We start from the raw sequence: 25,897 nt of genomic DNA, 5'->3' as shown, positions 1-25,897 counted from the left end.
CAATAATCATACTTTTGAAAACATATGAAAAACGATAAGAGTGATACCAACGGTTCAATATAAATATACCCAAGACGCATTGAAAATGTGTCCTTGATATTGCTCTAACTGATGCTCTGACAATGCTTGTTCACACAGTAAGTGCTTCATGTTGGGGTAGTCGCAAAGACACATAGCTTCAGTCGCAAAAGGACAAATTCCCATGTTTCTCTGTTGGGGTTGTTTTGCTTGACCAGGGCGACATGACAGAAGACTATGCTGATTATAAGTTTGTCGAACACTCGGGCTACAAGGCTACAATCTTGGGGTGGAAGTGATGATAAACCGCTTAAATATGTTCTACCCTTACACAGGATTGGTCGCTGATATTACCCTAATATAAGCACTAACAATACGGTTTACTTCTGTAAGTGCTTCATGTTGGGGTAGTATCTCTTGGCCACTACAACTTGGTGGGAGACTATGATGATTACAGTTTTGTGAAAAACACACTCAGATCACTTCAAATTGAGGCATTGGTGAGTCTTGAATACATAAGTGCTTCTCTTTGGGGTTCTCTCAGTTGTACTCAACATATCGATAATTGTACATCTAAAGCACAAAGTAGAAAGTGCTATCAAGTTAGAGTTTGGTTCTGTGCTGGAAGAACTGACATTTTCCGCAAACTTTATGGCAATCTTTACAAAGGCTCTCACAGTTTGTAATGTATAGTGCTTTTTATGGTCAAATTTAGCAGATCTTCTCTTCTCACAGATGGTTATAAATTTGGAAACAGAATTTAGTCCGTGAGTCATCACAAGATTGAAAACATCCAAAGAAGGATTACAATTGTTGACTAACTGACCTTCCTTTGAACAGTCCTGCCTTGATGAAGGTGATTACCCAAGAAATGGCCGACCATCAGGTTAAAAATCTAGAACAATTGACAATTCATCATCCAAACGTTGGAACTTGAGATGTAAATGAGACTGACACGGTTGTTTGAATGCTCCGAGTATATAACATGGTCAACTCACTGAAGCAAAGAAACTCAGGGGAAGACTTGATGGTGAACGACCACAGCCTTGGGCTTGAGTAAGTAGAAAAACAATTATTAAGACAAATGTCAAGATGACTGCCCTAACTTCAGCATTGACTTGAACTTAACGAACAGTAAGTGCGATACGTTGGGGTAGTTGTACTTGACCGGCGCGACATGCGAGAATACTATGCCGATTTAAGTTTGTCAAACTCTCAGATCACTTCGAATTGAGGCATTGCTGAGTATTGATTTCACAAGTGCTTCTCTTTGGGGTTGTCTTAGATGTGCTCAGCGGCAATAATCATACTATTGAAAACATATGAAAAACGATAAGAGTGATACCAACGGTTCAATATAAATATACCCAAGACGCATTGAAAATGTGTCCTTGATATTGCTCTAACTGATGCTCTGACAATGCTTGTTCATACAGTAAGTGCTTCATGTTGGGGTAGTCGCAAAGACACATAGCTTCAGTCGCAAAAGGACAAATTTCCATGTTTCTCTGCCAAAAACCACAGTTCACCCGAGGATCGTTTACACAAGACCGCAAAACCGTCAGAATTCAACTCTAACTTAAGCCACTCTCTTATACAATATATGGTAGATATATGGTAGAAAGTGCTATCAAGTTGGGGTTTGATTCTGTGCTGGAAGAACTGACATTTTCAGCAAACTTTAAGGCAATCTTTACATTGGCATTGACAGTTTGTAACATATAGTGCCTTTTATAGTTGTGAAACTATAGCACATCTTCTCTTTTCTCAGATGATATAAGACCGACATGGGCTTTTATTTAATTCTTCCAGCATATAAAATGATCAATTCCCCGAGGGTCACAAATTCGTGGGAGTACTCGATGCTAACAGAAAACACCTTTGAGCCCGGGTAAGCAGAAAACAACGACGACAAATGTCAATACGACTCCTCTAGCATTAGCATTGACTTGAACTTAACACGATATTGCTCTAACTGATGCTCTGACAATGCTTGTTCACACAGTAAGTGCTTCATGTTGGGGTAGTCGCAAAGACACATAGCTTCAGTCGCAAAAGGACAAATTCCCATGTTTCTCTGTTGGGGTTGTTTTGCTTGACCAGGGCGACATGACAGAAGACTATGCTGATTATAAGTTTGTCGAACACTCGGGCTACAAGGCTACAATCTTGGGGTGGAAGTGATGATAAACCGCTTAAATATGTTCTACCCTTACACAGGATTGGTCGCTGATATTACCCTAATATAAGCACTAACAATACGGTTTACTTCTGTAAGTGCTTCATGTTGGGGTAGTATCTCTTGGCCTCTACAACTTGGTGGGAGACTATGATGATTACAGTTTTGTGAAAAACACACTCAGATCACTTCAAATTGAGGCATTGGTGAGTCTTGAATACATAAGTGCTTCTCTTTGGGGTTCTCTCAGTTGTACTCAACATATCGATAATTGTACATCTAAAGCACAAAGTAGAAAGTGCTATCAAGTTAGAGTTTGGTTCTGTGCTGGAAGAACTGACATTTTCCGCAAACTTTATGGCAATCTTTACAAAGGCTCTCACAGTTTGTAATGTATAGTGCTTTTTATGGTCAAATTTAGCAGATCTTCTCTTCTCACAGATGGTTATAAATTTGGAAACAGAATTTAGTCCGTGAGTCATCACAAGATTGAAAACATCCAAAGAAGGATTACAATTGTTGACTAACTGACCTTCCTTTGAACAGTCCTGCCTTGATGAAGGTGATTACCCAAGAAATGGCCGACCATCAGGTTAAAAATCTAGAACAATTGACAATTCATCATCCAAACGTTGGAACTTGAGATGTAAATGAGACTGACACGGTTGTTTGAATGCTCCGAGTATATAACATGGTCAACTCACTGAAGCAAAGAAACTCAGGGGAAGACTTGATGCTGAACGACCACAGCCTTGGGCTTGAGTAAGTAGAAAAACAATTATTAAGACAAATGTCAAGATGACTGCCCTAACTTCAGCATTGACTTGAACTTAACGAACAGTAAGTGCGATACGTTGGGGTAGTTGTACTTGACCGGCGCGACATGCGAGAATACTATGCCGATTTAAGTTTGTCAAACTCTCAGATCACTTCGAATTGAGGCATTGCTGAGTATTGATTTCACAAGTGCTTCTCTTTGGGGTTGTCTTAGATGTGCTCAGCGGCAATAATCATACTTTTGAAAACATATGAAAAACGATAAGAGTGATACCAACGGTTCAATATAAATATACCCAAGACGCATTGAAAATGTGTCCTTGATATTGCTCTAACTGATGCTCTGACAATGCTTGTTCACACAGTAAGTGCTTCATGTTGGGGTAGTCGCAAAGACACATAGCTTCAGTCGCAAAAGGACAAATTCCCATGTTTCTCTGTTGGGGTTGTTTTGCTTGACCAGGGCGACATGACAGAAGACTATGCTGATTATAAGTTTGTCGAACACTCGGGCTACAAGGCTACAATCTTGGGGTGGAAGTGATGATAAACCGCTTAAATATGTTCTACCCTTACACAGGATTGGTCGCTGATATTACCCTAATATAAGCACTAACAATACGGTTTACTTCTGTAAGTGCTTCATGTTGGGGTAGTATCTCTTGGCCTCTACAACTTGGTGGGAGACTATGATGATTACAGTTTTGTGAAAAACACTCTCAGATCACTTCAAATTGAGGCATTGGTGAGTCTTGAATACATAAGTGCTTCTCTTTGGGGTTCTCTCAGTTGTACTCAACATATCGATAATTGTACATCTAAAGCACAAAGTAGAAAGTGCTGTCAAGTTAGAGTTTGGTTCTGTGCTGGAAGAACTGACATTTTCCGCAAACTTTATGGCAATCTTTACAAAGGCTCTCACAGTTTGTAATGTATAGTGCTTTTTATGGTCAAATTTAGCAGATCTTCTCTTCTCACAGATGGTTATAAATTTGGAAACAGAATTTAGTCCGTGAGTCATCACAAGATTGAAAACATCCAAAGAAGGATTACAATTGTTGACTAACTGACCTTCCTTTGAACAGTCCTGCCTTGATGAAGGTGATTACCCAAGAAATGGCCGACCATCAGGTTAAAAATCTAGAACAATTGACAAATCATCATCCAAACGTTGGAACTTGAGATGTAAATGAGACTGACACGGTTGTTTGAATGCTTCAAGTATATAAAATGATCAACTCACTGAAGCAAAGAAACTCAGGGGAAGACTTGATGGTGAACGACCACAGCCTTGGGCTTGAGTAAGTAGAAACACTATTATTAAGACAAATGTCAAGATGACTGCCCTAACTTCAGCATTGACTTGAACTTAACGGACAGTAAGAACGATACGTTGGGGTAGTTGTACTTGACCGGCGCGACATGCGAGAATACTATGCCGATTTAAGTTTGTCAAACTCTCAGATCACTTCAAATTGAGGCATTGCTGAGTATTGATTTCACAAGTGCTTCTCTTTGGGGTTGTCTTAGATGTGCTCAGCGGCAATAATCATACCTTTGAAAACATATGAAAAACGATAAGAGTGATACCAACGGTTCAATATAAATATACCCAAGACGCATTGAAAATGTGTCCTTGATATTGCTCTAACTGATGCTCTGACAATGCTTGTTCACACAGTAAGTGCTTCATGTTGGGGTAGTCGCAAAGACACATAGCTTCAGTCGCAAAAGGACAAATTTCCATGTTTCTCTGCCAAAAACCACAGTTCACCCGAGGATCGTTTACACAAGACCGCAAAACCGTCAGAATTCAACTCTAACTTAAGCCACTCTCTTATACAATATATGGTAGATATATGGTAGAAAGTGCTATCAAGTTGGGGTTTGATTCTGTGCTGGAAGAACTGACATTTTCAGCAAACTTTAAGGCAATCTTTACATTGGCATTGACAGTTTGTAACATATAGTGCCTTTTATAGTTGTGAAACTATAGCACATCTTCTCTTTTCTCAGATGATATAAGACCGACATGGGCTTTTATTTAATTCTTCCAGCATATAAAATGATCAATTCCCCGAGGGTCACAAATTCGTGGGAGTACTCGATGCTAACAGAAAACACCTTTGAGCCCGGGTAAGCAGAAAACAACGACGACAAATGTCAATACGACTCCTCTAGCATTAGCATTGACTTGAACTTAACACGATATTGCTCTAACTGATGCTCTGACAATGCTTGTTCACACAGTAAGTGCTTCATGTTGGGGTAGTCGCAAAGACACATAGCTTCAGTCGCAAAAGGACAAATTCCCATGTTTCTCTGTTGGGGTTGTTTTGCTTGACCAGGGCGACATGACAGAAGACTATGCTGATTATAAGTTTGTCGAACACTCGGGCTACAAGGCTACAATCTTGGGGTGGAAGTGATGATAAACCGCTTAAATATGTTCTACCCTTACACAGGATTGGTCGCTGATATTACCCTAATATAAGCACTAACAATACGGTTTACTTCTGTAAGTGCTTCATGTTGGGGTAGTATCTCTTGGCCTCTACAACTTGGTGGGAGACTATGATGATTACAGTTTTGTGAAAAACACACTCAGATCACTTCAAATTGAGGCATTGGTGAGTCTTGAATACATAAGTGCTTCTCTTTGGGGTTCTCTCAGTTGTACTCAACATATCGATAATTGTACATCTAAAGCACAAAGTAGAAAGTGCTATCAAGTTAGAGTTTGGTTCTGTGCTGGAAGAACTGACATTTTCCGCAAACTTTATGGCAATCTTTACAAAGGCTCTCACAGTTTGTAATGTATAGTGCTTTTTATGGTCAAATTTAGCAGATCTTCTCTTCTCACAGATGGTTATAAATTTGGAAACAGAATTTAGTCCGTGAGTCATCACAAGATTGAAAACATCCAAAGAAGGATTACAATTGTTGACTAACTGACCTTCCTTTGAACAGTCCTGCCTTGATGAAGGTGATTACCCAAGAAATGGCCGACCATCAGGTTAAAAATCTAGAACAATTGACAATTCATCATCCAAACGTTGGAACTTGAGATGTAAATGAGACTGACACGGTTGTTTGAATGCTCCGAGTATATAACATGGTCAACTCACTGAAGCAAAGAAACTCAGGGGAAGACTTGATGGTGAACGACCACAGCCTTGGGCTTGAGTAAGTAGAAAAACAATTATTAAGACAAATGTCAAGATGACTGCCCTAACTTCAGCATTGACTTGAACTTAACGAACAGTAAGTGCGATACGTTGGGGTAGTTGTACTTGACCGGCGCGACATGCGAGAATACTATGCCGATTTAAGTTTGTCAAACTCTCAGATCACTTCGAATTGAGGCATTGCTGAGTATTGATTTCACAAGTGCTTCTCTTTGGGGTTGTCTTAGATGTGCTCAGCGGCAATAATCATACTTTTGAAAACATATGAAAAACGATAAGAGTGATACCAACGGTTCAATATAAATATACCCAAGACGCATTGAAAATGTGTCCTTGATATTGCTCTAACTGATGCTCTGACAATGCTTGTTCATACAGTAAGTGCTTCATGTTGGGGTAGTCGCAAAGACACATAGCTTCAGTCGCAAAAGGACAAATTTCCATGTTTCTCTGCCAAAAACCACAGTTCACCCGAGGATCGTTTACACAAGACCGCAAAACCGTCAGAATTCAACTCTAACTTAAGCCACTCTCTTATACAATATATGGTAGATATATGGTAGAAAGTGCTATCAAGTTGGGGTTTGATTCTGTGCTGGAAGAACTGACATTTTCAGCAAACTTTAAGGCAATCTTTACATTGGCATTGACAGTTTGTAACATATAGTGCCTTTTATAGTTGTGAAACTATAGCACATCTTCTCTTTTCTCAGATGATATAAGACCGACATGGGCTTTTATTTAATTCTTCCAGCATATAAAATGATCAATTCCCCGAGGGTCACAAATTCGTGGGAGTACTCGATGCTAACAGAAAACACCTTTGAGCCCGGGTAAGCAGAAAACAACGACGACAAATGTCAATACGACTCCTCTAGCATTAGCATTGACTTGAACTTAACACGATATTGCTCTAACTGATGCTCTGACAATGCTTGTTCACACAGTAAGTGCTTCATGTTGGGGTAGTCGCAAAGACACATAGCTTCAGTCGCAAAAGGACAAATTCCCATGTTTCTCTGTTGGGGTTGTTTTGCTTGACCAGGGCGACATGACAGAAGACTATGCTGATTATAAGTTTGTCGAACACTCGGGCTACAAGGCTACAATCTTGGGGTGGAAGTGATGATAAACCGCTTAAATATGTTCTACCCTTACACAGGATTGGTCGCTGATATTACCCTAATATAAGCACTAACAATACGGTTTACTTCTGTAAGTGCTTCATGTTGGGGTAGTATCTCTTGGCCTCTACAACTTGGTGGGAGACTATGATGATTACAGTTTTGTGAAAAACACACTCAGATCACTTCAAATTGAGGCATTGGTGAGTCTTGAATACATAAGTGCTTCTCTTTGGGGTTCTCTCAGTTGTACTCAACATATCGATAATTGTACATCTAAAGCACAAAGTAGAAAGTGCTATCAAGTTAGAGTTTGGTTCTGTGCTGGAAGAACTGACATTTTCCGCAAACTTTATGGCAATCTTTACAAAGGCTCTCACAGTTTGTAATGTATAGTGCTTTTTATGGTCAAATTTAGCAGATCTTCTCTTCTCACAGATGGTTATAAATTTGGAAACAGAATTTAGTCCGTGAGTCATCACAAGATTGAAAACATCCAAAGAAGGATTACAATTGTTGACTAACTGACCTTCCTTTGAACAGTCCTGCCTTGATGAAGGTGATTACCCAAGAAATGGCCGACCATCAGGTTAAAAATCTAGAACAATTGACAATTCATCATCCAAACGTTGGAACTTGAGATGTAAATGAGACTGACACGGTTGTTTGAATGCTCCGAGTATATAACATGGTCAACTCACTGAAGCAAAGAAACTCAGGGGAAGACTTGATGGTGAACGACCACAGCCTTGGGCTTGAGTAAGTAGAAAAACAATTATTAAGACAAATGTCAAGATGACTGCCCTAACTTCAGCATTGACTTGAACTTAACGAACAGTAAGTGCGATACGTTGGGGTAGTTGTACTTGACCGGCGCGACATGCGAGAATACTATGCCGATTTAAGTTTGTCAAACTCTCAGATCACTTCAAATTGAGGCATTGCTGAGTATTGATTTCACAAGTGCTTCTCTTTGGGGTTGTCTTAGATGTGCTCAGCGGCAATAATCATACTTTTGAAAACATATGAAAAACGATAAGAGTGATACCAACGGTTCAATATAAATATACCCAAGACGCATTGAAAATGTGTCCTTGATATTGCTCTAACTGATGCTCTGACAATGCTTGTTCACACAGTAAGTGCTTCATGTTGGGGTAGTCGCAAAGACACATAGCTTCAGTCGCAAAAGGACAAATTCCCATGTTTCTCTGTTGGGGTTGTTTTGCTTGACCAGGGCGACATGACAGAAGACTATGCTGATTATAAGTTTGTCGAACACTCGGGCTACAAGGCTACAATCTTGGGGTGGAAGTGATGATAAACCGCTTAAATATGTTCTACCCTTACACAGGATTGGTCGCTGATATTACCCTAATATAAGCACTAACAATACGGTTTACTTCTGTAAGTGCTTCATGTTGGGGTAGTATCTCTTGGCCTCTACAACTTGGTGGGAGACTATGATGATTACAGTTTTGTGAAAAACACTCTCAGATCACTTCAAATTGAGGCATTGGTGAGTCTTGAATACATAAGTGCTTCTCTTTGGGGTTCTCTCAGTTGTACTCAACATATCGATAATTGTACATCTAAAGCACAAAGTAGAAAGTGCTGTCAAGTTAGAGTTTGGTTCTGTGCTGGAAGAACTGACATTTTCCGCAAACTTTATGGCAATCTTTACAAAGGCTCTCACAGTTTGTAATGTATAGTGCTTTTTATGGTCAAATTTAGCAGATCTTCTCTTCTCACAGATGGTTATAAATTTGGAAACAGAATTTAGTCCGTGAGTCATCACAAGATTGAAAACATCCAAAGAAGGATTACAATTGTTGACTAACTGACCTTCCTTTGAACAGTCCTGCCTTGATGAAGGTGATTACCCAAGAAATGGCCGACCATCAGGTTAAAAATCTAGAACAATTGACAAATCATCATCCAAACGTTGGAACTTGAGATGTAAATGAGACTGACACGGTTGTTTGAATGCTTCAAGTATATAAAATGATCAACTCACTGAAGCAAAGAAACTCAGGGGAAGACTTGATGGTGAACGACCACAGCCTTGGGCTTGAGTAAGTAGAAACACTATTATTAAGACAAATGTCAAGATGACTGCCCTAACTTCAGCATTGACTTGAACTTAACGGACAGTAAGAACGATACGTTGGGGTAGTTGTACTTGACCGGCGCGACATGCGAGAATACTATGCCGATTTAAGTTTGTCAAACTCTCAGATCACTTCAAATTGAGGCATTGCTGAGTATTGATTTCACAAGTGCTTCTCTTTGGGGTTGTCTTAGATGTGCTCAGCGGCAATAATCATACCTTTGAAAACATATGAAAAACGATAAGAGTGATACCAACGGTTCAATATAAATATACCCAAGACGCATTGAAAATGTGTCCTTGATATTGCTCTAACTGATGCTCTGACAATGCTTGTTCACACAGTAAGTGCTTCATGTTGGGGTAGTCGCAAAGACACATAGCTTCAGTCGCAAAAGGACAAATTCCCATGTTTCTCTGTTGGGGTTGTTTTGCTTGACCAGGGCGACATGACAGAAGACTATGCTGATTATAAGTTTGTCGAACACTCGGGCTACAAGGCTACAATCTTGGGGTGGAAGTGATGATAAACCGCTTAAATATGTTCTACCCTTACACAGGATTGGTCGCTGATATTACCCTAATATAAGCACTAACAATACGGTTTACTTCTGTAAGTGCTTCATGTTGGGGTAGTATCGCTTGGCCTCTACAACTTGGTGGGAGACTATGATGATTACAGTTTTGTGAAAAACACACTCAGATCACTTCAAATTGAGGCATTGGTGAGTCTTGAATACATAAGTGCTTCTCTTTGGGGTTCTCTCAGTTGTACTCAACATATCGATAATTGTACATCTAAAGCACAAAGTAGAAAGTGCTATCAAGTTAGAGTTTGGTTCTGTGCTGGAAGAACTGACATTTTCCGCAAACTTCATGGCAATCTTTACAAAGGCTCTCACAGTTTGTAATGTATAGTGCTTTTTATGGTCAAATTTAGCAGATCTTCTCTTCTCACAGATGGTTATAAATTTGGAAACAGAATTTAGTCCGTGAGTCATCACAAGATTGAAAACATCCAAAGAAGGATTACAATTGTTGACTAACTGACCTTCCTTTGAACAGTCCTGCCTTGATGAAGGTGATTACCCAAGAAATGGCCGACCATCAGGTTAAAAATCTAGAACAATTGACAATTCATCATCCAAACGTTGGAACTTGAGATGTAAATGAGACTGACACGGTTGTTTGAATGCTTCAAGTATATAAAATGATCAACTCACTGAAGCAAAGAAACTCAGGGGAAGACTTGATGGTGAACGACCACAGCCTTGGGCTTGAGTAAGTAGAAACACTATTATTAAGACAAATGTCAAGATGACTGCCCTAACTTCAGCATTGACTTGAACTTAACGGACAGTAAGAACGATACGTTGGGGTAGTTGTACTTGACCGGCGCGACATGCGAGAATACTATGCCGATTTAAGTTTGTCAAACTCTCAGATCACTTCAAATTGAGGCATTGCTGAGTATTGATTTCACAAGTGCTTCTCTTTGGGGTTGTCTTAGATGTGCTCAGCGGCAATAATCATACCTTTGAAAACATATGAAAAACGATAAGAGTGATACCAACGGTTCAATATAAATATACCCAAGACGCATTGAAAATGTGTCCTTGATATTGCTCTAACTGATGCTCTGACAATGCTTGTTCACACAGTAAGTGCTTCATGTTGGGGTAGTCGCAAAGACACATAGCTTCAGTCGCAAAAGGACAAATTCCCATGTTTCTCTGTTGGGGTTGTTTTGCTTGACCAGGGCGACATGACAGAAGACTATGCTGATTATAAGTTTGTCGAACACTCGGGCTACAAGGCTACAATCTTGGGGTGGAAGTGATGATAAACCGCTTAAATATGTTCTACCCTTACACAGGATTGGTCGCTGATATTACCCTAATATAAGCACTAACAATACGGTTTACTTCTGTAAGTGCTTCATGTTGGGGTAGTATCGCTTGGCCTCTACAACTTGGTGGGAGACTATGATGATTACAGTTTTGTGAAAAACACACTCAGATCACTTCAAATTGAGGCATTGGTGAGTCTTGAATACATAAGTGCTTCTCTTTGGGGTTCTCTCAGTTGTACTCAACATATCGATAATTGTACATCTAAAGCACAAAGTAGAAAGTGCTATCAAGTTAGAGTTTGGTTCTGTGCTGGAAGAACTGACATTTTCCGCAAACTTCATGGCAATCTTTACAAAGGCTCTCACAGTTTGTAATGTATAGTGCTTTTTATGGTCAAATTTAGCAGATCTTCTCTTCTCACAGATGGTTATAAATTTGGAAACAGAATTTAGTCCGTGAGTCATCACAAGATTGAAAACATCCAAAGAAGGATTACAATTGTTGACTAACTGACCTTCCTTTGAACAGTCCTGCCTTGATGAAGGTGATTACCCAAGAAATGGCCGACCATCAGGTTAAAAATCTAGAACAATTGACAATTCATCATCCAAACGTTGGAACTTGAGATGTAAATGAGACTGACACGGTTGTTTGAATGCTTCAAGTATATAAAATGATCAACTCACTGAAGCAAAGAAACTCAGGGGAAGACTTGATGGTGAACGACCACAGCCTTGGGCTTGAGTAAGTAGAAACACAATTATTAAGACAAATGTCAAGATGACTGCCCTAACTTCAGCATTGACTTGAACTTAACGGACAGTAAGTGCGATACGTTGGGGTAGTTGTACTTGACCGGCGCGACATGCGAGAATACTATGCCGATTTAAGTTTGTCAAACTCTCAGATCACTTCAAATTGAGGCATTGCTGAGTATTGATTTCACAAGTGCTTCTCTTTGGGGTTGTCTTAGATGTGCTCAGCGGCAATAATCATACTTTTGAAAACATATGAAAAACGATAAGAGTGATACCAACGGTTCAATATAAATATACCCAAGACGCATTGAAAATGTGTCCTTGATATTGCTCTAACTGATGCTCTGACAATGCTTGTTCACACAGTAAGTGCTTCATGTTGGGGTAGTCGCAAAGACACATAGCTTCAGTCGCAAAAGGACAAATTCCCATGTTTCTCTGTTGGGGTTGTTTTGCTTGACCAGGGCGACATGACAGAAGACTATGCTGATTATAAGTTTGTCGAACACTCGGGCTACAAGGCTACAATCTTGGGGTGGAAGTGATGATAAACCGCTTAAATATGTTCTACCCTTACACAGGATTGGTCGCTGATATTACCCTAATATAAGCACTAACAATACGGTTTACTTCTGTAAGTGCTTCATGTTGGGGTAGTATCTCTTGGCCTCTACAACTTGGTGGGAGACTATGATGATTACAGTTTTGTGAAAAACACTCTCAGATCACTTCAAATTGAGGCATTGGTGAGTCTTGAATACATAAGTGCTTCTCTTTGGGGTTCTCTCAGTTGTACTCAACATATCGATAATTGTACATCTAAAGCACAAAGTAGAAAGTGCTGTCAAGTTAGAGTTTGGTTCTGTGCTGGAAGAACTGACATTTTACGCAAACTTTATGGCAATCTTTACAAAGGCTCTCACAGTTTGTAATGTATAGTGCTTTTTATGGTCAAATTTAGCAGATCTTCTCTTCTCACAGATGGTTATAAATTTGGAAACAGAATTTAGTCCGTGAGTCATCACAAGATTGAAAACATCCAAAGAAGGATTACAATTGTTGACTAACTGACCTTCCTTTGAACAGTCCTGCCTTGATGAAGGTGATTACCCAAGAAATGGCCGACCATCAGGTTAAAAATCTAGAACAATTGACAATTCATCATCCAAACGTTGGAACTTGAGATGTAAATGAGACTGACACGGTTGTTTGAATGCTTCAAGTATATAAAATGATCAACTCACTGAAGCAAAGAAACTCAGGGGAAGACTTGATGGTGAACGACCACAGCCTTGGGCTTGAGTAAGTAGAAACACAATTATTAAGACAAATGTCAAGATGACTGCCCTAACTTCAGCATTGACTTGAACTTAACGGACAGTAAGAACGATACGTTGGGGTAGTTGTACTTGACCGGCGCGACATGCGAGAATACGATGCCGATTTAAGTTTGTCAAACTCTCAGATCACTTCAAATTGAGGCATTGCTGAGTATTGATTTCACAAGTGCTTCTCTTTGGGGTTGTCTTAGATGTGCTCAGCGGCAATAATCTTACCTTTGAAAACATATGAAAAACGATAAGAGTGATACCAACGGTTCAATATAAATATACCCAAGACGCATTGAAAATGTGACCTTGATATTGCTCTAACTGATGCTCTGACAATGCTTGTTCACACAGTAAGTGCTTCATGTTGGGGTAGTCGCAAAGACACATAGCTTCAGTCGCAAAAGGACAAATTCCCATGTTTCTCTGTTGGGGTTGTTTTGCTTGACCAGGGCGACATGACAGAAGACTATGCTGATTATAAGTTTGTCGAACACTCGGGCTACAAGGCTACAATCTTGGGGTGGAAGTGATGATAAACCGCTTAAATATGTTCTACCCTTACACAGGGTTGGTCGCTGATATTACCCTAATATAAGCACTAACAATACGGTTTACTTCTGTAAGTGCTTCATGTTGGGGTAGTATCTCTTGGCCACTACAACTTGGTGGGAGACTATGATGATTACAGTTTTGTGAAAAACACACTCAGATCACTTCAAATTGAGGCATTGGTGAGTCTTGAATACATAAGTGCTTCTCTTTGGGGTTCTCTCAGTTGTACTCAACATATCGATAATTGTACATCTAAAGCACAAAGTAGAAAGTGCTATCAAGTTAGAGTTTGGTTCTGTGCTGGAAGAACTGACATTTTCCGCAAACTTTATGGCAATCTTTACAAAGGCTCTCACAGTTTGTAATGTATAGTGCTTTTTATGGTCAAATTTAGCAGATCTTCTCTTCTCACAGATGGTTATAAATTTGGAAACAGAATTTAGTCCGTGAGTCATCACAAGATTGAAAACATCCAAAGAAGGATTACAATTGTTGACTAACTGACCTTCCTTTGAACAGTCCTGCCTTGATGAAGGTGATTACCCAAGAAATGGCCGACCATCAGGTTAAAAATCTAGAACAATTGACAATTCATCATCCAAACGTTGGAACTTGAGATGTAAATGAGACTGACACGGTTGTTTGAATGCTCCGAGTATATAACATGGTCAACTCACTGAAGCAAAGAAACTCAGGGGAAGACTTGATGGTGAACGACCACAGCCTTGGGCTTGAGTAAGTAGAAACACAATTATTAAGACAAATGTCAAGATGACTGCCCTAACTTCAGCATTGACTTGAACTTAACGGACAGTAAGTGCGATACGTTGGGGTAGTTGTACTTGACCGGCGCGACATGCGAGAATACTATGCCGATTTAAGTTTGTCAAACTCTCAGATCACTTCAAATTGAGGCATTGCTGAGTATTGATTTCACAAGTGCTTCTCTTTGGGGTTGTCTTAGATGTGCTCAGCGGCAATAATCATACTTTTGAAAACATATGAAAAACGATAAGAGTGATACCAACGGTTCAATATAAATATACCCAAGACGCATTGAAAATGTGTCCTTGATATTGCTCTAACTGATGCTCTGACAATGCTTGTTCACACAGTAAGTGCTTCATGTTGGGGTAGTCGCAAAGACACATAGCTTCAGTCGCAAAAGGACAAATTCCCATGTTTCTCTGTTGGGGTTGTTTTGCTTGACCAGGGCGACATGACAGAAGACTATGCTGATTATAAGTTTGTCGAACACTCGGGCTACAAGGCTACAATCTTGGGGTGGAAGTGATGATAAACCGCTTAAATATGTTCTACCCTTACACAGGATTGGTCGCTGATATTACCCTAATATAAGCACTAACAATACGGTTTACTTCTGTAAGTGCTTCATGTTGGGGTAGTATCTCTTGGCCTCTACAACTTGGTGGGAGACTATGATGATTACAGTTTTGTGAAAAACACACTCAGATCACTTCAAATTGAGGCATTGGTGAGTCTTGAATACATAAGTGCTTCTCTTTGGGGTTCTCTCAGTTGTACTCAACATATCGATAATTGTACATCTAAAGCACAAAGTAGAAAGTGCTATCAAGTTAGAGTTTGGTTCTGTGCTGGAAGAACTGACATTTTCCGCAAACTTTATGGCAATCTTTACAAAGGCTCTCACAGTTTGTAATGTATAGTGCTTTTTATGGTCAAATTTAGCAGATCTTCTTTTCTCACAGATGGTTATAAATTTGGAAACAGAATTTAGTCCGTGAGTCATCACAAGATTGAAAACATCCAAAGAAGGATTACAATTGTTGACTAACTGACCTTCCTTTGAACAGTCCTGCCTTGATGAAGGTGATTACCCAAGAAATGGCCGACCATCAGGTTAAAAATCTAGAACAATTGACAATTCATCATCCAAACGTTGGAACTTGAGATGTAAATGAGACTGACACGGTTGTTTGAATGCTCCGAGTATATAACATGGTCAACTCACTGAAGCAAAGAAACTCAGGGGAAGACTTGATGGTGAACGACCACAGCCTTGGGCTTGAGTAAGTAGAAACACAATTATTAAGACAAATGTCAAGATGACTGCCCTAACTTCAGCATTGACTTGAACTTAACGGACAGTAAGTGCGATACGTTGGGGTAGTTGTACTTGACCGGCGCGACATGCGAGAATACTATGCCGATTTAAGTTTGTCAAACTCTCAGATCACTTCAAATTGAGGCATTGCTGAGTATTGATTTCACAAGTGCTTCTCTTTGGGGTTGTCTTAGATGTGCTCAGCGGCAATAATCATACTTTTGAAAACATATGAAAAACGATAAGAGTGATACCAACGGTTCAATATAAATATACCCAAGACGCATTGAAAATGTGTCCTTGATATTGCTCTAACTGATGCTCTGACAATGCTTGTTCACACAGTAAGTGCTTCATGTTGGGGTAGTCGCAAAGACACATAGCTTCAGTCGCAAAAGGACAAATTCCCATGTTTCTCTGTTGGGGTTGTTTTGCTTGACCAGGGCGACATGACAGAAGACTATGCTGATTATAAGTTTGTCGAACACTCGGGCTACAAGGCTACAATCTTGGGGTGGAAGTGATGATAAACCGCTTAAATATGTTCTACCCTTACACAGGATTGGTCGCTGATATTACCCTAATATAAGCACTAACAATACGGTTTACTTCTGTAAGTGCTTCATGTTGGGGTAGTATCTCTTGGCCTCTACAACTTGGTGGGAGACTATGATGATTACAGTTTTGTGAAAAACACACTCAGATCACTTCAAATTGAGGCATTGGTGAGTCTTGAATACATAAGTGCTTCTCTTTGGGGTTCTCTCAGTTGTACTCAACATATCGATAATTGTACATCTAAAGCACAAAGTAGAAAGTGCTATCAAGTTAGAGTTTGGTTCTGTGCTGGAAGAACTGACATTTTCCGCAAACTTTATGGCAATCTTTACAAAGGCTCTCACAGTTTGTAATGTATAGTGCTTTTTATGGTCAAATTTAGCAGATCTTCTCTTCTCACAGATGGTTATAAATTTGGAAACAGAATTTAGTCCGTGAGTCATCACAAGATTGAAAACATCCAAAGAAGGATTACAATTGTTGACTAACTGACCTTCCTTTGAACAGTCCTGCCTTGATGAAGGTGATTACCCAAGAAATGGCCGACCATCAGGTTAAAAATCTAGAACAATTGACAATTCATCATCCAAACGTTGGAACTTGAGATGTAAATGAGACTGACACGGTTGTTTGAATGCTCCGAGTATATAACATGGTCAACTCACTGAAGCAAAGAAACTCAGGGGAAGACTTGATGGTGAACGACCACAGCCTTGGGCTTGAGTAAGTAGAAAAACAATTATTAAGACAAATGTCAAGATGACTGCCCTAACTTCAGCATTGACTTGAACTTAACGAACAGTAAGTGCGATACGTTGGGGTAGTTGTACTTGACCGGCGCGACATGCGAGAATACTATGCCGATTTAAGTTTGTCAAACTCTCAGATCACTTCGAATTGAGGCATTGCTGAGTATTGATTTCACAAGTGCTTCTCTTTGGGGTTGTCTTAGATGTGCTCAGCGGCAATAATCATACTATTGAAAACATATGAAAAACGATAAGAGTGATACCAACGGTTCAATATAAATATACCCAAGACGCATTGAAAATGTGTCCTTGATATTGCTCTAACTGATGCTCTGACAATGCTTGTTCATACAGTAAGTGCTTCATGTTGGGGTAGTCGCAAAGACACATAGCTTCAGTCGCAAAAGGACAAATTTCCATGTTTCTCTGCCAAAAACCACAGTTCACCCGAGGATCGTTTACACAAGACCGCAAAACCGTCAGAATTCAACTCTAACTTAAGCCACTCTCTTATACAATATATGGTAGATATATGGTAGAAAGTGCTATCAAGTTGGGGTTTGATTCTGTGCTGGAAGAACTGACATTTTCAGCAAACTTTAAGGCAATCTTTACATTGGCATTGACAGTTTGTAACATATAGTGCCTTTTATAGTTGTGAAACTATAGCACATCTTCTCTTTTCTCAGATGATATAAGACCGACATGGGCTTTTATTTAATTCTTCCAGCATATAAAATGATCAATTCCCCGAGGGTCACAAATTCGTGGGAGTACTCGATGCTAACAGAAAACACCTTTGAGCCCGGGTAAGCAGAAAACAACGACGACAAATGTCAATACGACTCCTCTAGCATTAGCATTGACTTGAACTTAACACGATATTGCTCTAACTGATGCTCTGACAATGCTTGTTCACACAGTAAGTGCTTCATGTTGGGGTAGTCGCAAAGACACATAGCTTCAGTCGCAAAAGGACAAATTCCCATGTTTCTCTGTTGGGGTTGTTTTGCTTGACCAGGGCGACATGACAGAAGACTATGCTGATTATAAGTTTGTCGAACACTCGGGCTACAAGGCTACAATCTTGGGGTGGAAGTGATGATAAACCGCTTAAATATGTTCTACCCTTACACAGGATTGGTCGCTGATATTACCCTAATATAAGCACTAACAATACGGTTTACTTCTGTAAGTGCTTCATGTTGGGGTAGTATCTCTTGGCCTCTACAACTTGGTGGGAGACTATGATGATTACAGTTTTGTGAAAAACACACTCAGATCACTTCAAATTGAGGCATTGGTGAGTCTTGAATACATAAGTGCTTCTCTTTGGGGTTCTCTCAGTTGTACTCAACATATCGATAATTGTACATCTAAAGCACAAAGTAGAAAGTGCTATCAAGTTAGAGTTTGGTTCTGTGCTGGAAGAACTGACATTTTCCGCAAACTTTATGGCAATCTTTACAAAGGCTCTCACAGTTTGTAATGTATAGTGCTTTTTATGGTCAAATTTAGCAGATCTTCTCTTCTCACAGATGGTTATAAATTTGGAAACAGAATTTAGTCCGTGAGTCATCACAAGATTGAAAACATCCAAAGAAGGATTACAATTGTTGACTAACTGACCTTCCTTTGAACAGTCCTGCCTTGATGAAGGTGATTACCCAAGAAATGGCCGACCATCAGGTTAAAAATCTAGAACAATTGACAATTCATCATCCAAACGTTGGAACTTGAGATGTAAATGAGACTGACACGGTTGTTTGAATGCTCCGAGTATATAACATGGTCAACTCACTGAAGCAAAGAAACTCAGGGGAAGACTTGATGGTGAACGACCACAGCCTTGGGCTTGAGTAAGTAGAAAAACAATTATTAAGACAAATGTCAAGATGACTGCCCTAACTTCAGCATTGACTTGAACTTAACGAACAGTAAGTGCGATACGTTGGGGTAGTTGTACTTGACCGGCGCGACATGCGAGAATACTATGCCGATTTAAGTTTGTCAAACTCTCAGATCACTTCGAATTGAGGCATTGCTGAGTATTGATTTCACAAGTGCTTCTCTTTGGGGTTGTCTTAGATGTGCTCAGCGGCAATAATCATACTTTTGAAAACATATGAAAAACGATAAGAGTGATACCAACGGTTCAATATAAATATACCCAAGACGCATTGAAAATGTGTCCTTGATATTGCTCTAACTGATGCTCTGACAATGCTTGTTCACACAGTAAGTGCTTCATGTTGGGGTAGTCGCAAAGACACATAGCTTCAGTCGCAAAAGGACAAATTCCCATGTTTCTCTGTTGGGGTTGTTTTGCTTGACCAGGGCGACATGACAGAAGACTATGCTGATTATAAGTTTGTCGAACACTCGGGCTACAAGGCTACAATCTTGGGGTGGAAGTGATGATAAACCGCTTAAATATGTTCTACCCTTACACAGGATTGGTCGCTGATATTACCCTAATATAAGCACTAACAATACGGTTTACTTCTGTAAGTGCTTCATGTTGGGGTAGTATCTCTTGGCCTCTACAACTTGGTGGGAGACTATGATGATTACAGTTTTGTGAAAAACACTCTCAGATCACTTCAAATTGAGGCATTGGTGAGTCTTGAATACATAAGTGCTTCTCTTTGGGGTTCTCTCAGTTGTACTCAACATATCGATAATTGTACATCTAAAGCACAAAGTAGAAAGTGCTGTCAAGTTAGAGTTTGGTTCTGTGCTGGAAGAACTGACATTTTCCGCAAACTTTATGGCAATCTTTACAAAGGCTCTCACAGTTTGTAATGTATAGTGCTTTTTATGGTCAAATTTAGCAGATCTTCTCTTCTCACAGATGGTTATAAATTTGGAAACAGAATTTAGTCCGTGAGTCATCACAAGATTGAAAACATCCAAAGAAGGATTACAATTGTTGACTAACTGACCTTCCTTTGAACAGTCCTGCCTTGATGAAGGTGATTACCCAAGAAATGGCCGACCATCAGGTTAAAAATCTAGAACAATTGACAAATCATCATCCAAACGTTGGAACTTGAGATGTAAATGAGACTGACACGGTTGTTTGAATGCTTCAAGTATATAAAATGATCAACTCACTGAAGCAAAGAAACTCAGGGGAAGACTTGATGGTGAACGACCACAGCCTTGGGCTTGAGTAAGTAGAAACACTATTATTAAGACAAATGTCAAGATGACTGCCCTAACTTCAGCATTGACTTGAACTTAACGGACAGTAAGAACGATACGTTGGGGTAGTTGTACTTGACCGGCGCGACATGCGAGAATACTATGCCGATTTAAGTTTGTCAAACTCTCAGATCACTTCAAATTGAGGCATTGCTGAGTATTGATTTCACAAGTGCTTCTCTTTGGGGTTGTCTTAGATGTGCTCAGCGGCAATAATCATACCTTTGAAAACATATGAAAAACGATAAGAGTGATACCAACGGTTCAATATAAATATACCCAAGACGCATTGAAAATGTGTCCTTGATATTGCTCTAACTGATGCTCTGACAATGCTTGTTCACACAGTAAGTGCTTCATGTTGGGGTAGTCGCAAAGACACATAGCTTCAGTCGCAAAAGGACAAATTCCCATGTTTCTCTGTTGGGGTTGTTTTGCTTGACCAGGGCGACATGACAGAAGACTATGCTGATTATAAGTTTGTCGAACACTCGGGCTACAAGGCTACAATCTTGGGGTGGAAGTGATGATAAACCGCTTAAATATGTTCTACCCTTACACAGGATTGGTCGCTGATATTACCCTAATATAAGCACTAACAATACGGTTTACTTCTGTAAGTGCTTCATGTTGGGGTAGTATCGCTTGGCCTCTACAACTTGGTGGGAGACTATGATGATTACAGTTTTGTGAAAAACACACTCAGATCACTTCAAATTGAGGCATTGGTGAGTCTTGAATACATAAGTGCTTCTCTTTGGGGTTCTCTCAGTTGTACTCAACATATCGATAATTGTACATCTAAAGCACAAAGTAGAAAGTGCTATCAAGTTAGAGTTTGGTTCTGTGCTGGAAGAACTGACATTTTCCGCAAACTTTATGGCAATCTTTACAAAGGCTCTCACAGTTTGTAATGTATAGTGCTTTTTATGGTCAAATTTAGCAGATCTTCTCTTCTCACAGATGGTTATAAATTTGGAAACAGAATTTAGTCCGTGAGTCATCACAAGATTGAAAACATCCAAAGAAGGATTACAATTGTTGACTAACTGACCTTCCTTTGAACAGTCCTGCCTTGATGAAGGTGATTACCCAAGAAATGGCCGACCATCAGGTTAAAAATCTAGAACAATTGACAATTCATCATCCAAACGTTGGAACTTGAGATGTAAATGAGACTGACACGGTTGTTTGAATGCTTCAAGTATATAAAATGATCAACTCACTGAAGCAAAGAAACTCAGGGGAAGACTTGATGGTGAACGACCACAGCCTTGGGCTTGAGTAAGTAGAAACACAATTATTAAGACAAATGTCAAGATGACTGCCCTAACTTCAGCATTGACTTGAACTTAACGGACAGTAAGTGCGATACGTTGGGGTAGTTGTACTTGACCGGCGCGACATGCGAGAATACTATGCCGATTTAAGTTTGTCAAACTCTCAGATCACTTCAAATTGAGGCATTGCTGAGTATTGATTTCACAAGTGCTTCTCTTTGGGGTTGTCTTAGATGTGCTCAGCGGCAATAATCATACTTTTGAAAACATATGAAAAACGATAAGAGTGATACCAACGGTTCAATATAAATATACCCAAGACGCATTGAAAATGTGTCCTTGATATTGCTCTAACTGATGCTCTGACAATGCTTGTTCACACAGTAAGTGCTTCATGTTGGGGTAGTCGCAAAGACACATAGCTTCAGTCGCAAAAGGACAAATTCCCATGTTTCTCTGTTGGGGTTGTTTTGCTTGACCAGGGCGACATGACAGAAGACTATGCTGATTATAAGTTTGTCGAACACTCGGGCTACAAGGCTACAATCTTGGGGTGGAAGTGATGATAAACCGCTTAAATATGTTCTACCCTTACACAGGATTGGTCGCTGATATTACCCTAATATAAGCACTAACAATACGGTTTACTTCTGTAAGTGCTTCATGTTGGGGTAGTATCTCTTGGCCTCTACAACTTGGTGGGAGACTATGATGATTACAGTTTTGTGAAAAACACTCTCAGATCACTTCAAATTGAGGCATTGGTGAGTCTTGAATACATAAGTGCTTCTCTTTGGGGTTCTCTCAGTTGTACTCAACATATCGATAATTGTACATCTAAAGCACAAAGTAGAAAGTGCTGTCAAGTTAGAGTTTGGTTCTGTGCTGGAAGAACTGACATTTTACGCAAACTTTATGGCAATCTTTACAAAGGCTCTCACAGTTTGTAATGTATAGTGCTTTTTATGGTCAAATTTAGCAGATCTTCTCTTCTCACAGATGGTTATAAATTTGGAAACAGAATTTAGTCCGTGAGTCATCACAAGATTGAAAACATCCAAAGAAGGATTACAATTGTTGACTAACTGACCTTCCTTTGAACAGTCCTGCCTTGATGAAGGTGATTACCCAAGAAATGGCCGACCATCAGGTTAAAAATCTAGAACAATTGACAAATCATCATCCAAACGTTGGAACTTGAGATGTAAATGAGACTGACACGGTTGTTTGAATGCTTCAAGTATATAAAATGATCAACTCACTGAAGCAAAGAAACTCAGGGGAAGACTTGATGGTGAACGACCACAGCCTTGGGCTTGAGTAAGTAGAAACACAATTATTAAGACAAATGTCAAGATGACTGCCCTAACTTCAGCATTGACTTGAACTTAACGGACAGGAAGAACGATACGTTGGGGTAGTTGTACTTGACCGGCGCGACATGCGAGAATACGATGCCGATTTAAGTTTGTCAAACTCTCAGATCACTTCAAATTGAGGCATTGCTGAGTATTGATTTCACAAGTGCTTCTCTTTGGGGTTGTCTTAGATGTGCTCAGCGGCAATAATCTTACCTTTGAAAACATATGAAAAACGATAAGAGTGATACCAACGGTTCAATATAAATATACCCAAGACGCATTGAAAATGTGACCTTGATATTGCTCTAACTGATGCTCTGACAATGCTTGTTCACACAGTAAGTGCTTCATGTTGGGGTAGTCGCAAAGACACATAGCTTCAGTCGCAAAAGGACAAATTCCCATGTTTCTCTGTTGGGGTTGTTTTGCTTGACCAGGGCGACATGACAGAAGACTATGCTGATTATAAGTTTGTCGAACACTCGGGCTACAAGGCTACAATCTTGGGGTGGAAGTGATGATAAACCGCTTAAATATGTTCTACCCTTACACAGGGTTGGTCGCTGATATTACCCTAATATAAGCACTAACAATACGGTTTACTTCTGTAAGTGCTTCATGTTGGGGTAGTATCTCTTGGCCACTACAACTTGGTGGGAGACTATGATGATTACAGTTTTGTGAAAAACACACTCAGATCACTTCAAATTGAGGCATTGGTGAGTCTTGAATACATAAGTGCTTCTCTTTGGGGTTCTCTCAGTTGTACTCAACATATCGATAATTGTACATCTAAAGCACAAAGTAGAAAGTGCTATCAAGTTAGAGTTTGGTTCTGTGCTGGAAGAACTGACATTTTCCGCAAACTTTATGGCAATCTTTACAAAGGCTCTCACAGTTTGTAATGTATAGTGCTTTTTATGGTCAAATTTAGCAGATCTTCTCTTCTCACAGATGGTTATAAATTTGGAAACAGAATTTAGTCCGTGAGTCATCACAAGATTGAAAACATCCAAAGAAGGATTACAATTGTTGACTAACTGACCTTCCTTTGAACAGTCCTGCCTTGATGAAGGTGATTACCCAAGAAATGGCCGACCATCAGGTTAAAAATCTAGAACAATTGACAATTCATCATCCAAACGTTGGAACTTGAGATGTAAATGAGACTGACACGGTTGTTTGAATGCTCCGAGTATATAACATGGTCAACTCACTGAAGCAAAGAAACTCAGGGGAAGACTTGATGGTGAACGACCACAGCCTTGGGCTTGAGTAAGTAGAAACACAATTATTAAGACAAATGTCAAGATGACTGCCCTAACTTAAGCATTGACTTGAACTTAACGGACAGTAAGTGCGATACGTTGGGGTAGTTGTACTTGACCGGCGCGACATGCGAGAATACTATGCCGATTTAAGTTTGTCAAACTCTCAGATCACTTCAAATTGAGGCATTGCTGAGTATTGATTTCACAAGTGCTTCTCTTTGGGGTTGTCTTAGATGTGCTCAGCGGCAATAATCATACTTTTGAAAACATATGAAAAACGATAAGAGTGATACCAACGGTTCAATATAAATATACCCAAGACGCATTGAAAATGTGTCCTTGATATTGCTCTAACTGATGCTCTGACAATGCTTGTTCACACAGTAAGTGCTTCATGTTGGGGTAGTCGCAAAGACACATAGCTTCAGTCGCAAAAGGACAAATTCCCATGTTTCTCTGTTGGGGTTGTTTTGCTTGACCAGGGCGACATGACAGAAGACTATGCTGATTATAAGTTTGTCGAACACTCGGGCTACAAGGCTACAATCTTGGGGTGGAAGTGATGATAAACCGCTTAAATATGTTCTACCCTTACACAGGATTGGTCGCTGATATTACCCTAATATAAGCACTAACAATACGGTTTACTTCTGTAAGTGCTTCATGTTGGGGTAGTATCTCTTGGCCTCTACAACTTGGTGGGAGACTATGATGATTACAGTTTTGTGGAAAAACACACTCAGATCACTTCAAATTGAGGCATTGGTGAGTCTTGAATACATAAGTGCTTCTCTTTGGGGTTCTCTCAGTTGTACTCAACATATCGATAATTGTACATCTAAAGCACAAAGTAGAAAGTGCTATCAAGTTAGAGTTTGGTTCTGTGCTGGAAGAACTGACATTTTCCGCAAACTTTATGGCAATCTTTACAAAGGCTCTCACAGTTTGTAATGTATAGTGCTTTTTATGGTCAAATTTAGCAGATCTTCTCTTCTCACAGATGGTTATAAATTTGGAAACAGAATTTAGTCCGTGAGTCATCACAAGATTGAAAACATCCAAAGAAGGATTACAATTGTTGACTAACTGACCTTCCTTTGAACAGTCCTGCCTTGATGAAGGTGATTACCCAAGAAATGGCCGACCATCAGGTTAAAAATCTAGAACAATTGACAATTCATCATCCAAACGTTGGAACTTGAGATGTAAATGAGACTGACACGGTTGTTTGAATGCTCCGAGTATATAACATGGTCAACTCACTGAAGCAAAGAAACTCAGGGAAAGACTTGATGGTGAACGACCACAGCCTTGGGCTTGAGTAAGTAGAAAAACAATTATTAAGACAAATGTCAAGATGACTGCCCTAACTTCAGCATTGACTTGAACTTAACGAACAGTAAGTGCGATACGTTGGGGTAGTTGTACTTGACCGGCGCGACATGCGAGAATACTATGCCGATTTAAGTTTGTCAAACTCTCAGATCACTTCAAA

This window comes from Lampris incognitus, chromosome 12, assembly GCF_029633865.1.
Source record: "Lampris incognitus isolate fLamInc1 chromosome 12, fLamInc1.hap2, whole genome shotgun sequence".
Taxonomy (NCBI): domain Eukaryota; kingdom Metazoa; phylum Chordata; class Actinopteri; order Lampriformes; family Lampridae; genus Lampris; species Lampris incognitus.
Note: the sequence above shows the minus strand (reverse complement) of the source record.